The sequence below is a fragment of the Cervus canadensis genome, chromosome 4, assembly GCF_019320065.1.
Source record: "Cervus canadensis isolate Bull #8, Minnesota chromosome 4, ASM1932006v1, whole genome shotgun sequence".
Classification (NCBI taxonomy): Eukaryota; Metazoa; Chordata; class Mammalia; order Artiodactyla; family Cervidae; genus Cervus; species Cervus canadensis.
The window spans coordinates 78,812,368-78,827,388 of NC_057389.1; positions in this window are offsets into that span (position 1 = coordinate 78,812,368).

Sequence of the window (15,021 nt, forward strand, 5' to 3'; positions counted from 1 at the left end):
TCTTCTGCTTCTGTTAGTTCCATACCATTTCTGTTCTTTATTGTGCCCATCTTTGCATGAAATGTTTCCTTGCTATCTCCAATTTTCTTGAAGAGATCTCTAGTCTTTCCCATCCTATTGTTTTCCCCAATTTCTTTGTATTGATCACTGAGGAAGCCTTTCTTATCTCTCCCTGCTATTCTTTGGAACTCTGCATTCAAATGGGTATTTCTTTCCTTTTCCACTTTTGTCTTTGGCTTCTCTTCTTTTCTCAGCTATTTGTAAGGCCTCCTCAGGCAACCATTTTGCCTTTTTGCATTACTTTTTCTTCAGGATGGTCTTGATTAGTCTCCTGTACAATGTCATGAACCTCCATCCATAGTTTTTCAGGCACTCTATCAGATCAAATCCCTTGAATCTGTTTGTCACCTCCACTGTGTAATCATAAGGGATTTGATTTAGGTCATACCTGAATGGTCTAGTGGTTTTCCATACTTTCTTCAATTTAAGTCTGAATTTGGCAATAAGGAGTTCATGATCTGAGCCACAGTCGGTTCCCAGTCTTATTTTTGCTGACTCTATAGAGCTTCTCCATCTTTGGCTGCAAAGAATATAATCAGTCTGATTTTGGTATTGGCCATCTGGTGAGGTCCATATGCAGTCTTTTCTTGTGTTGTTGGAAGAGGGTGTTTACGATGACTAGTGTATTATCTTGGCAAAACCCAGTTAGCCTTTGCACTGCTTCATTTTGTACTCCAAGGCCAAATTTGCCTGTTGTTCCAGGTATCTCTTGACTTTCTACTTTTGCATTCCAGTCCCCTATGATAAAAAGGACATCTTTTATGGGTGTTAGTTCTAGAAGGTCTTGTAGGTCTACATCAGTTCAGTTCAGTCGCTCAGTCATGTCCGACTCTTTGCGACCCCATGAATTGCAGCATGCCAGGCCTCCCTGTCCATCACCAACTCCCAGAGTTTACTCAAACTCATGTCCATCGAGTCGGTGATGCCATCCAGACATCTCATCCTCTGTCGTCCCCTTCTCCTCCTGACCCCAATCCCTCCCAGCATCAGGGTCTTCTCCAATGAGTCAACTCTTCGCATGAGGTGGCCAAAGTATTGGAGTTTCAGCTTCAGCATCAGTCCTTCTAATGAACACCCAGGACTGATCTCCTTTAGGATAGACTGGTTGGATCTCCTTGCAGTCCAAGGGACTCTCAAGAGTCTTCTCCAACACCACAGTTTAAAAGTATCAATTTTTTGGCCCTCAGCTTTCTTCACAGTCCAACTCTCACATCCATACATGACCACTGGAAAAACCATAGCCTTGACTACACGGACCTTTGTTGGCAAAGTAATGTCTCTGCTTTTTAATATGCTATCTAGGTTGGTCATAACTTTCCTTTCAAGGAGTAAGCGTCTTTTAATTTCATGGCTGCAATCACCATCTGCAGTGTTTTTGGAGCCCCCCAAAAATAAAGTCTGACACTGTTTCCACTGTTTACCTGTCTATTTCCCATGAAGTGATGGGACCAGATGCCATGATCTTAGTTTTCTGAATGTTGAGCTTTAAGCCAACTTTTTCACTCTCCTCTTTCACTTTCATCAAGAGGCTTTTTAGTTCCTCTTCACTTTTTGCCATAAGGGTGGTGTTATCTGCATATCTGAGGTTATTGATATTTCTCCTAGCAATCTTGATTCCAGCTTGTGCTTCTTCCAGCCCAGTGTTTCTCATGATGTATTCTGCATATAAGTTAAACAAGCAGGGTGACAATATACAGCCTTGACGTACTCCTTTTCCTATTTGGAACCAGTCTGTTGCTCCATGTCCAGTTCTAACTGTTGCTTCCTGACCTGCATATAAGTTTCTCAAGAGGCAGGTCAGGTGATCTGGTATTCCCATCTCTTTCAGAATTTTCCACAGTTTATTGTGATCCACATAGTCAAAGGCTTTGGCATAGTCAGTAAAGTATAGAACCATTCAATTTCAGCTTCTTCAGCCTTACTGGTTGAGGCACAGACTTGGATTACTATGATATTGAATGGTTTGCCTTGGAAACAAACAGAGATCATTCTGTCATTTTTTGAGATTGCACCCAAGTACTGCATTTTGTATTGTTTTGTTGACTAAGAAGGCTACTCCATTTCTTCTAAGGGATTTTTGCCCACAGTAGTAGACATAATGGTCATCTTAATTAAATTTGCCCATTCCAGTCCATTTTAATTCACTGATTCTTAAAATTTCATTGTTCACTCTTGCCATCTCCAGTGTGACCATTTCTAATTTACCTTGATTATTGGACCTAACATTCCAGGTTCCTATGCATTATTGCTTTTTATAGCATCAGACTTTCTTCCATCAATAGTCACACCCACAACTGGGCATTGTTTTTGCTTTAGCTCCATCTCTTCATTCTTTATGGAGTTATTTCTCCGCTCTTCTCCAGTAGCATATTGGACACCTACTGACCTGTGGAGTCCATCTTTCAGTGTCATGTCTTTTTGCCTTTTCATACTGAGCACAGGCTAACTTGTGGATTTCTGACTTGGGTGTCTTATGTTGAAGTTAACTCAAAGACTAAAGATACAAGTGGAAGAGGAAATAAAATTTAGGATTGATGTTTGCCATGATTATAGAGAATCCTGAAGGAAATAGCAAGAAGGGATAGTAAATGAATAATTTTCTTCCCTTTCTACATTTAGGAAATAAATGATACAGTTAGGCATTTCTAATTGTATATATTATATATATATAATGTATAGCCAGAAATATATGTATAATACATAAACAAACACAAATATATGTATACCTAACATATGTATGTATATATATCCACAAATACACACAAAATAACATGAATATTAAATCATATGATACAAAATGGATATGTAGGTGATAACAAATAGAAATGATGGTTTAGAGTGTAATGTCCCTAATCAAGAGAGATTTTGTAAAAGATGTTTCAGTTTTGAACATATTTGTCTACTTTGTTGAAAGTCTCTCTTTCATTATCACTTTCCTCTTCAATTTAGAGACAAGAATTTTATTGTTTTGTTTTAAAAAGCCAATTTTTTTTGTTTGTCTAGAAGAATAACGTGCATGCATGCTAAGCTGCTTCAATCACTTCTGACTCTGTGCTACCCTATGGACTTTAGCCCGCCAGGCTTCTCTGTCCTTGGAATTCTCCATCCATGGAGTTCTCCAGGCAAGAATACTGGAGTGGGTTGCCATGCCCTCCTCCAGGGGTACTTCTTGACCCAGAAATTGAACCTGCGTCTTCTGTGTCTCACTGCATTGGCAGGTGGATTCTTTACCCACTGAGCCACTTGGGAAGCCTCCAGAAGAATAAAACCTACTCATAGTAGAGAATCTGCAAAATATAGAAGAGAATGAAGGTGCTGTTTCTCATTATATAGACATTTTATTGTGTCTGTTTGAATGAAAACCTCACTTTGTGTCCAGGTTATAAGATTGAAAACAGGTTGAAAGGAGTGAGAGAAACTGTTGACTTTTGTAGAACATTCCAAGTATAGAATAGATGAAATTGTGAGTCTGCAATATGCATGTCCATGTGTTGGAGGTGGTGTTGGTGGCAGTTATATCAAGTTAACAATGACAGATTTTGTGCTGTTAATATGAAAATAGAAAGTGTGAGTGTGTCCCAGATACATGACAGCATATTATTTTTGTTCAATGGAAATAGATGTTACAAAGAAATTGAATCAGAAGTAAACCTGATGGAAACAGTTTCACTATGTTATATACTGTGTAAAGATGCAAATTCTTTTTCTCTTTTTAGCTGTAACTCAACTTCTCTGGGAAAATATAAATGTAATATATGTATATATTTTAAGCAGTAAATAACATATATCAAAGAAAGTAAATTTTAAAGATAAAAATCTGGTGCCCTAGATGCTTCTAGAACAAGTGATCTTATCTAGCCAAATTGTCTCCCTTTCCTTTTATTCAATGCTTGGAATGTAAAAACGAAGGTGGAATCAGAAGTTAAGAGTTAACTAAAGTGACAGTAGAATCTGAAATTATGAAACTGACTGTGTCTTTCCTTCTCTCTGATATCCTTGGTAAAATTTCCAGGGGAGTTGCCATTTTCATTGTTCTCATTTGGAGATATGCAGACTAATGTGAGATCTATCTATACTATTTTCTCACTCATCTTAAAGACACTAATTTTTCAAGTTTTCAAGTCTTAAGCCCCCATGCTTAGGATTTCAATATAGTTCAAATCAATTCAATAACATATCAGTCATGACTCAATCAGAGAAGCAGAACCACTAAGATGAATGTATATATGTATATGGATTTCCTTGATTCCTTCCTGCTTTCCTTCTTCCTTTCTTTTTCCCCTCTCTTTTCCTTCATCCCTTTCTTCCTTTTTCTTTCTCTTCCTTTCTTCCCTTCCTTCTCATGTATTTATCCATCTATATATCTATCATCCTCTACTTTATGTTTGCGGTTTTATTGTTGTTTTCAGATATTCAATTCACTTGCATTGTGTTTTGGTATTATAAGTGGTTGGGGAGAGCGGATCCAGATTTAAAATACCATGTTTTAAAACATTAGGATTCCCATTTCCTCTTTACCCTATTACTAGAGTCAATAGTTTAGAGGGTATCCTGCCCACTGTTTTCTAAATAAGAACTTTTTGGCTCTATCATAGGGGCAGTTCCATCTTTTACTTTTTTATATGAAAAGACTCATGTTGTTTATCTTCTCTTAATGTCTTTTCCTTTTCGCCTTTCTTGGATTAGGTTCCTGGACACAGAGTCTGAGGCAGAGACTTGCCTGCAGAAGGTTCACTGGAGAGAGCCTTCAGGGGCAGTGAGTCAGGAAACATGGGCTGCTTCTGGACGAGACCAGCAGACTCAGTGTAGACTGCCCTTCCCAGCGTGTGTGGCTGTCATCCAGTCCTTTGAGGATCTCAACAGGATAGGAAGACTGAAGGGTTAGCAAATCTCCCCTTTTGCTTCCTGCTTGCCTGCTTGAGCTAGGATCTGTTCTTTTCCTGTCTTTGGACTGGGATTTACATCTTCAGCTCTCATTCTCAGAGCTTTGGATTCAGACTGGAATTACATCACTGGCTTTCCTGTGCTTCCAGTTTGCAGACTGCAGATCTTGGGACTTCTCAACATCATATAATGAGTGAATTCCTCACAATAAATCTCTCCATATACCTATCTATCTATCTATCTATATATATATCTATATGCATTCTATTGGTTCTGTTTCTCTGGAGAACCCCTGACTAGTACATTTAGGCAAAAAAGGATATTTATTGGCTAATGTAACTTGAAAGTCTGTGGATGGCTGGAGTGAGGGATTCAGATGACATCACTCGGTTCTTGTCTCTCTACATCTTTCTGCTTGGCTTTTATCTGAGTCAGCTCTGACTTCAGACAAGCCCTCATGATGACTGGGGGTTCTGCCAACAAACACAGACTTACTTCCTTTTCATGAAAAACCCAAGATATAGGGTTTCTTTTCGCTAACAGCTTTGAGAACACATCTGGGCCTGAATCTCATTGGCTAAAGGATAGGATACAGTGATTAACTGGCTCAGGACCTGTGTTCACCCTTGAAGCATGTGATGTACCTACATAACCCAAGAGTCAGAAAAGCAGGCTTTATCGAGGTAATTTGGGGTATAAGAGGCAAAAAAGAGGAAAAGTATGCTAGGGACATCCAATAAAAAGAAAAAAAGACTTCTAAAAAGAGCCAGGCTATATATTTCTATTTTCAGTTAATTAAAAAAAATTTTTAATTTCCTGCTACATCCTGGGGACCTGTATTAAATGCTGGAATACAGAGGAGAACAAGATAGAGTCCCTGGTTTCAAAGAGCTTGTATTCCAGTGGGGGAGGAAATGAAAAATAAACAGATAAATATGCAACCTGTTGTCCCAATTATCAACTTATTGTCTCTCCAAATCCTCCCTTCTTTGCCTAGGTTTGGAAAGCTAAAGCTGGACACTGTGAGCATTTCTTGTTTTCCAACTTCAAAATGTTAAACTTCACTAATACATGTCACAGGGCAATATGATAAGGCAGGATGCTATTTCCTTTCAGAGTTCCTGTCATCCATTATTATTATTCGATGAGAAAGCCCAGCAGTTCCTACAGATGAGTTCTAGCTGCATCCTTAGGTCAAGCTCTCCCTACCATGGCCACTTCTCACGGGTTCCGGTCTGGCCAATCTCCAGCAATGGAAGGCAGCACAGGCCTGGCCATACCCTCTGACAAGAGCAGACTTCTAAAGACCAGTAGTAGCTCATACCCACTGGTAAATTTTCCTGGCTACAGATAGGCTACGTGTTCCTCTGGTAGCCATGCCCTTTCTGAAAAGGTCTGAATCCCAGCCCTAGGAAGGGGAAAGCCCTCTTAGCCTTTACCTCTGATAGTGTTTCAGCCTAGAGGTAGTCGCTACCTTTTTGTATAGGTTGTATCTAGAATCCTCAGGATCCTCGTCTACCCCTTTTATTAATTAACTGCCTCTTACTAGTTTAAAAATTCTTTATACTAAAATTCTCTTCTTTAAATATATGGTGTTGTTTCTGTCTCTTGACTGGGCAGTGACTAACATACAGGTCACGTAATGATCAACACTAGAAAGAAATGAGTTCTAAAGGAAGAAAAGAATTGTTCTGGATAGGGTCATCAGGGAAGGATTTTGAGGCCTGAATAGAGCAAGGATATGAAAACTGTAGAGCAGAGTGTTTTAGAGAACAACCAGCACATGCAAAGACCCCAAGGTAGAAATGAGCCTGGCATGTTCAAAGAAGAGCAGAATTTTGGTGAACAGCTGGTGAGGGTGTGAGCGGGAGTGGTGGGAAATGAGGTCAGAAAAGCAGTCAGGAGCCAGACTATGGAGGGCTTGTAGCGTCATGGTGAAGAGTTTGGATTCTGTTCTACAAGCAATATGAAGCCACTGGAGGATTTTGAGGAGAGAAGTAACTTGACCTGACTTATGTTCTTAAGAATCCTCTCTGGCTTCTGTGCAAAAGAATCAACTGTGGTAGGTAATGGGCCTATTAAAATAATTCATGTAAAATGATGGAAGTTTAGACTAAGTGAAGACATAAAGGTAGTGGGAAGTGCTTATTTTTTGGACATATTTGAAGGTAAACATAATTCTCCTGGTAGACTGAGAAATGAAGTTGCCCGTAACTGAGATGGGGAATGTGAGAAGGAGCATGTTTTGGATTTTTCTGGGTCAATTATTTAGTTTGGGAGAGTTTTAACATACATTAAGTTTGAGAAGTCTACTAGAATTCTAAATGGAGCTACTGAGTGGGAAATTTGGTATACAGTTGGGAATTCAAAGGAACGTTAGAGACCAGAGAGGTACATTTGGTTATCATTAGCATATAGACAGTAATTTTATATGATGGAATTCCTAATGCAGTGAGGATAAGTAGGTAAGAAAAGTCTGAGAATAGAGCCCTGGATCAATGAATATTAGAAGCTTGGCAATAAGAAGAAAAACCAGCAAAGAAATGGATGGAAGTGCCTGATGAGCAAGGAGGTGAATCAGAAGAAAACATTGTTCTGAATGTGAGGAGAGTATTTCAAGAAGGAAAAAAAGGTAAAAAGACCATATATGCAGGGTTTCTCGACAGAGTAAGATAGAACTTGCGGTTTGATCAGAGGACCTAGCAATATGAGGTCAATGGTGACCTTGACAAAAGCTGTTTTGGTGGACAGGTAGGGACAAAAGTCTGATTGAACTGGGTTCAAGAGGAAAGTAGGAAAGCGAAGTCATTCAGTTGTGTCCAACTCTTTGTGACTCCATGGACTGTAGCCTACAAGGCTCCTCTGTCCAAGGGATTTTCCAGGCAAGAGCACTGGAGTGGATTGCCATTTCCTTCTCCAGGGGATCTTTCCCACCCAGGGATTGAACCCAGGACTCCTGCATTGCAGGCAGATGGTTTACATCTGAGCCACCAGCGAAGCTCAAGAGAGAGGCTTCGAGAGAGGTGAGGAAAGGAAGCGCAGCTATTTCACAGGCACACTGCTGTAGAGGGAAGGAGAAAAGTGAAACAGTTGATGGATAGGTGTGTTTGATCGAGAGAGATTGTGCAAGTATGCATTCACAGCAAAGGTCTACTCAGAGGGAAAACTGAAGATGCAGGAGAGAGAGTAAATGCTGGTTGGACCAATATCCTTGCACAGATGAGAGGGCTAAATCCTACGCATAACCGGTGTGCATGACCCTTGACAGAAGCAGACAGTTTATCTGCAGACATGGCAGATTACAGACATCTGTACTAAATGTTCTTTTGTTAACTTTTATTTCCTTAGAAAAATAAGAGCAAGGCTTTTACTTCAGATTAAGGAGTGGGGAACAGTGGTTTGAGGTTTGTGAAGTGAATATAATGTGAAAAATATTGTCTGGGAAAATGAGAGAATGAATTTCTAGAGAAATATATAGAATTCAGGACAATGAATGTGTGAACAGAAGACAGCACATTTTACTAAGTAAAATCAATTCCAGGAAAGCTGGAAATATCCCTTCCCCTATGCTGCCTATTTCATCCTTGAAATATGCACATCACAAAACCTATCTCAACAGTAAAGGCCCAAACCATAGCCATTCTACCATTTAAAGCTCTGCCTATCATCTACCTATGGGAAGAGAGGACTGGGACCAAGGCAGATAGCTGACACAGGTACGCTAGATGAATTAGAAAGGTAGAGGGACCCAGAAGCTTGTAAAAACTTTTTTCAGAATTTGATGTTTAGGTTTCTTGGGTAAATAGAACAATAGATATTTGAAACTCAGACGGCTTTTGTTCCCAATCCAGAAGAATCTCTGTTTGAGACTGGCTTTTCAGATTTAGCAGTTTGTAAACTTATTCTGAGGAAAAGGCAATGGCAACCCACTCCAGTACTCTTGCCTGGAAAATCCCATGGACGGAGGAGCCTGGTGGGCTGCAGTCCATGGGGTCGCGAAGAGTCAGACACCACTGAGCAACTTCACTTTCACTTTTCACTTTCATGCATTGGAGAAGGAAATGGCAACCCACTCCAGTGTTCTTGCCTGGAGAATCCCAGGGAGGGGGGAGCCTGGTGGGCTGCCGTCTATGGGGTTGCACAGAGTCGGACACGACTGAAGCGACTTAGCAGCAGCAGCAGCAGCAGCAAACTTATTCTGAAGTCTTAAGGATAGGCAGTCTTAAGTCTTGTAAGTGGATGGAACCTAATTTATTCAAGCCATTTCTGTATCCCAAATAGGTTAGTATGTTCCAAGTGGCAGGAGAAAGTAATATTTGTTGAAATAGTTTTTCCCCCCTATGTTGGAACAGGCTTTTTCACAATAAAAATATCAAGTCATCGAATCCTTAAAACAACTTAACCAGTTAGGTATTTGTGGTAGAAATCTTTTGGTTTCTCATCATACTTTTTCTACTGGGAGCTTCACTATCATTTATGATTTTGATTGAACGCTGTCTGCTAGCATAAGTGTGTGATGCAGCTGATTTCTCAGCATTATATTTTCTCCTTGAATGAGCCAATAGAGTCTTCTCTAGGAGTTGATATGTGAGTGGGAACTGGGAGAGACAAGGTTTGTATTTATTCATTAATTAACTCAATAAATATTAATTAGTATTTACTATATTTCAGACACTCTTCTAGGTTTTGGGGACAAGAAAGTGGGCAAATCAGTCTCTCTTCCCAGGAAACTTTCCTTCTTCTGAGATTGAGTACAGAAAGAATCATTATTCAGGAGGTACCACTTACTGTGGGCTTCCCCTATGTCCCAACGGTAAAGAATCTGCCAGCAGTGCAGGAGATGCAGGAGGCCTGGGTTTGATCCCTGGGTCAGGAAGATGCTCTGAAGAAGGGCATGGCTACCTACTCCAATATTCTTGCTTGGAGATTCTTATGGGCAGATGTGCCTGGTGGGCTATAGTCCATGGAGTTGCAAAGAGTCAGACATAACTGAAGCGACTTAACACACACACACACATCACTTGCTATTGTTTGTTTGTTCTGCCGAATCTACCTGAGGGTGCAGCTAGCATAGAGGAAAACTGAACCGAGACTGAAAAACACACAACACTAACATGTCAATCTTGCATCCTTGGTTTCAGCCAGACTTTACATTAAATATAGTCCTCAGCCTTTAGGTTGTTTTTATCTTTTCCATTTATCCTTAAGCCAGTTTGAGTTGAATGTCTACTTATACTGTATACATTTTTTAATAAATTCCTGTGACTAGCCTAAAACCCTACAAGGTGTGGAGAGGGTACAGAGGAGAAGAAAAGACATAAGGTCTTAGCTTTATGGAATCTTTTAATGGGGAAGGCAGTTAATAAATACATGACTAATAACATTTCAGATAGTAATATGCGCTTTGAAAAGATTTAGAAAGGCTAATGGAGTAAAAATTAAATGTGTGCTTGTGGAAGAGGGTGGAGACAACTTTATTCAAAATATCAAAGAAAGTCTCTCTAAGGAATTGCCATTTGAGCTGAGATCTGGATTGTCAGGGAGCCAGCCTTGTGAAAATATGGGGCGTGAGTTTCCCAGTAGGAGAAAATATAAGTACATTGTCTCTGAAATCCAGATACAAATGTTATATCAAGCTTCATAAAGAAGGTCACAATGAACAAGGTAGGTGGGGAAGATCAATTTCATGTAGGCTCTCTTAGAATTTGCTAAAGATTCTGGATTTTATTATAATTGCAATTCAAAACCATTGATAATTTTGTATTAGAAGCATACACTTAGTTGTTTTATGTTCCAAAAGATATTCACCTTGTTACATGAAGAACGAACTATAGTGGGACAAGAGGAAAAGCAGAAGGGAGACCAGTTAAGAGTCTATTAATCCAAGTGAGAGATGTTGCCAGCTTGAACTAGGGTGGTTGCAGTAAAGACAGAGGAGTTGGTGGGATCAGGGTACATTCTTACAGCAAGTAGGATCTCCTGATAGATTGATTAGATATATGAATGGAGAGTGGGAGAGATGAAGAGTGGGAGTAGAAGGTCAAGGAAACAATAAGGCTGCTTCCTAGGATTTTGGCACAACCAACTGGATGAAAAGTTGTGAGACTAACGGAGATGGAGATGATCTGGGGAGGAAAAGTTTAACAGGACTGATAATGGGATGAATGGGTATATGTCACAATTTCAACATGAAGTGTTAAGTGCAAAATTCTTCTTACCTACAATAGAGCTGATGCTGAGTAGACTATTGGATTTGCCAATAGTAGACTATTGGAGTTTAGAAAAGTCATATAGCCTGTAGATCTAAACATGCATTCTATTTGAAACCATAAGATATGATGAGACCTCCCAGCGGAGGAACAAAGATGGAGCTCTTGGTTGATCCAACATTTACAATTCAGGCAGAAAAAGAGGTGTCTCCAGGGATTAAAAAGTAATCTCTATTGAGGTCATAGAAAGTCCAAATGATTATGATATTAAAGAAGTCAAGAAGGAAGTATTAACAAGGAAAGAATGTGTTCAGCCATGCCTATTGGAAACCAGCTACTGAGAGTCCCGTAAGGTGAGCACTGAGAACTGAATACTGGTTGACTAAGCTGATCTTGAAAAAGAGAAGCTTCAGTGAATACTGAGAGACAGGGGCTTCCATGCAGTGCACTGAAGAAGCTGGGGAAACCAGGACCTGGAGGCAGAGTGTGAATGATTCTTTCAGAAGAGCAGAGAAATGAGGCAGTTGTCAGAAAGGAATATGGAGTTAACAAAAGGTCACTTGCAACCGTAAGTCCTGACTAATACTATGTCATCCTCATTAAAACACATGAGAAATCGGGAACTGCTGAGTGTACGTAACCTGCTCAGTGACATGCTGCTAGTAGGTAGCAGTCTTACAGTTTAAAATCATATATTTTTTTGCTGAAACTCATACTTTCTCATAATATATGTCAGGCTTTGCTGTTTACACTGTGTACAGTTATAGTTGTTCAGTCGATAAGTTGCGTCTGACTCTTGGTGACCCCATGGACTGCAGCATGCCAGGCTTACCTGTCCTCCACTATCTCCCAGAGCTTGCTTAAATTTGTGCCCACTGAGTTGGTGATGCTATCTAACCATCTCATCCTCTGCTGTCCTATTCTCCTTTGGCTTTCAGTCTTTCCCAGCATCAGGGTCTTTTCCAGTGAGTTGGCTCTTTGCATCAGGTGGCCAAAGTGTTGGATCTGCAGCCTCAGCAGCAGTCCTTCTAATGAGTATTCATAATTGACTTCCTTTAGGAATGACTGGTTTGATCTCTTTGCTGTCCAAGGGATGCTCAAGAGTCTTCTCCAGCACCACATTTTGAAAGCATCAATTCTTCAGCACTAAGCGTTCTTTATGGATCAATTCTAATATCTGCACACAACTACTGGAAAAACCATAGCTTTAACTATATAGACCTTTGTCAGCAAAGTGATGACTCTGCTTTTTAGTATGCTGTCATAGCTTTCCTTCTAAGGAGCAAATGTGTTTTAATTTCATGCCTGCAGTCATCATCCACAGGGACTTTGGAGCCCAAGAAAATAAAATTTGTCTTTTTCCACTTTTCCCATTTGCAATGAAGTGATGGGGCCTGATGCCATGATCTTAGTTTTTTTAATGTTGAGTTTCAAGCCAGCGTTTTCACTCTCCTCTTTCACCCTCATCAAGAGGCTCTACGGTTCCTCTTCACTTTCTGCTATTAGAGTGGTATCATCTGCATATCTGAGGTTGTTGTTATTTCTCCCAGCAATCTTGTTTCCAGCTTGTGAGTCATGCAGCCCAGTGTTTCTCATGATGTCCTCTGCGAATAAGTTGAATAAGCAGGGTGACCATATACAACCTTGTGATACACCTTTCCCAATTTGAAACCAGTAATTTGTTCCAAGTCTGATTGTAACCGATGCTTCTTGACTTGCATACAGGTTTCTCAGGAGACAGGTAAGGTGGTCTGGTATTCCCATCTCTTTAAGGATTTTCCAGTTTGTTGCGATCCACACAGTCAAAGGCTTTGGCGTAGTCAATGAAGCAGAAGCAGATGTTTTTCTGGAACACCACTGCTTTCCCCATGATCTAACGAATGTTGGCAATTTGATCTCTGGTTCCTCTGCCTTTTCTAAATCTAGCTTGAACATCTGGAAGCTGTCAATTCATGTACTGCTGAAGCCTAGCTTGAAGGATTTTGAGCATAACCTTGCTAGCATGTGAAATGAGTGCAGTTATAGGGCAGTTTGAACATTCTTTGTCATTGCCCTTCTTACGAACCGGAATGAAACCTGATCTTTTCTTGTCCTCTGGCTATTGCTAAGTTTTTCAAACATGCTGACATACTGAGTGCAACACTTTAATAGCATCATCTTTTAGGATTTGAGATAACTCTGCTGGAATTTCATCACCTCTGCTAGCTTTGTTCATAATACTGCTTCCTAAGGCCCACTTGACCTCACATTCCAGGATATCTGGCTCTAGGTGAGTGACCACACCATCATAGTTATCTGGGTGTTTAAGACCTTTTTTTGTATAGTTCTTTTGTATATCCTTGCCACTTCTTAATTTCTTCTGCTTCAGTTAGATCTTTACCATTTCTGCCCTTTATCATGCCCATCCTTGCGTGAAATCCTTGCATCCTTGCCCACCCTTGATATAGCCAATTTTCTTGAGGGGATCTCTAGTCTTTCCCATTCTATTGTTTTCCTATATTTCTTTCCACTATTCATTTACGAAGACATTCTTCTCTCTCCTTGCTATTCTCTGGAACTCTGCATTCAGATGGGTATACCTTTCCTCCTCTCCTTTGTCTTCTGCTTTTCTTCTTTCCTCAGCTATTTGTGAAGTGCCTCAGACAACCACTTTGCCTTCCTGCATTTCTTTTTCTTGGGGATAGTTTTGGTCACCACCTTCTGTACAATGTTATAAAGGTCTGTTCATAGGTCTTCAGGCACTCTGTCTACCAGATCTAATATCTTGAATCTATTTGTCACCTCCACTGTATAATCATAAGGGATTTGGTTTAGGTCATACCTGAACAGCCTAGTGGTTTTTCCTACTTTTTTCTATTTAAGCCTGAATTTTGCAATAAGATGGCCAGGATCTGAGCCACAGTCAGCTCCAGGTATTGTTTTTAATAACTGTATAGAGCATCTCCATCTTTGGCTGCAAAAATATAATCAATCTGATTTCAGTATTGACCATCTATTGATGTCTATATAGAGAGGTGTCTCTTGTGTTGTTGGAAAAGGGTGTTTGCTATGACCAGTGTGTTCTCTTGAAAAAACTCTTTTAGCCTTTGCCCTGCTTCATTTTGTACTCCAAGGCCAAACCTGATATTATTTTGGGGTATCTCTTGCTTCCTACTTTTGCATTTTAATCCCCAATGATGAAAAAGACATCTTTTTTGGTGTTAGTTCTAGAAGGTGTTGTAGGTCTTCATACAACTGGTCAACTTCAGGTTTTTCAGTATCAGTGGTTGGGCCATGGACTTAGAGTACTGTGATGTGGAATGGTTTGCCTTGGAAATGAACTGAGATCATTCTATTTTTGAGGTTGCATCCACGTACTGCCTGTAGGATTTTTTTGTTGACTATCAGGACTACTCCATTTCTTCTAAGGGATTCTTGCCCACAGTAGTAGATATAATATTCATCTGAATTAAATTTGCCCATTCCCGTCCATTTCAGTCCAGTGATTCCTAAGATGTTGATGTTCACTCTTGCCATCTCTTACTTGACCATGCCCAATTAACCTTGATTCATGGATGTAACATTCCAGGTTCCTTTGTGATATTGTTCTTTACAGCATCAGACTTTACTTTCACTACCACACACAATCACAACTGAGTGTCATTTCTGCTTTGGCCCAGTTGCTTCATTCTCTTTGCAGCTATTAGTAATTGCCCTCCACTCTTCTGCATAGTGGAGAAGGCAATGGCATCCCACTCCAGTGTTCTTGCCTGGAGAATCCCAGGGACGGGGGAGTCTGGCGGGCTGCTGTCTATGGGGTTGCACAGAGTCGGACACGACTGGAGTGACTTAGCAGCAGCAGCAGCAGCTTCTGCATAGCAATAGAAAC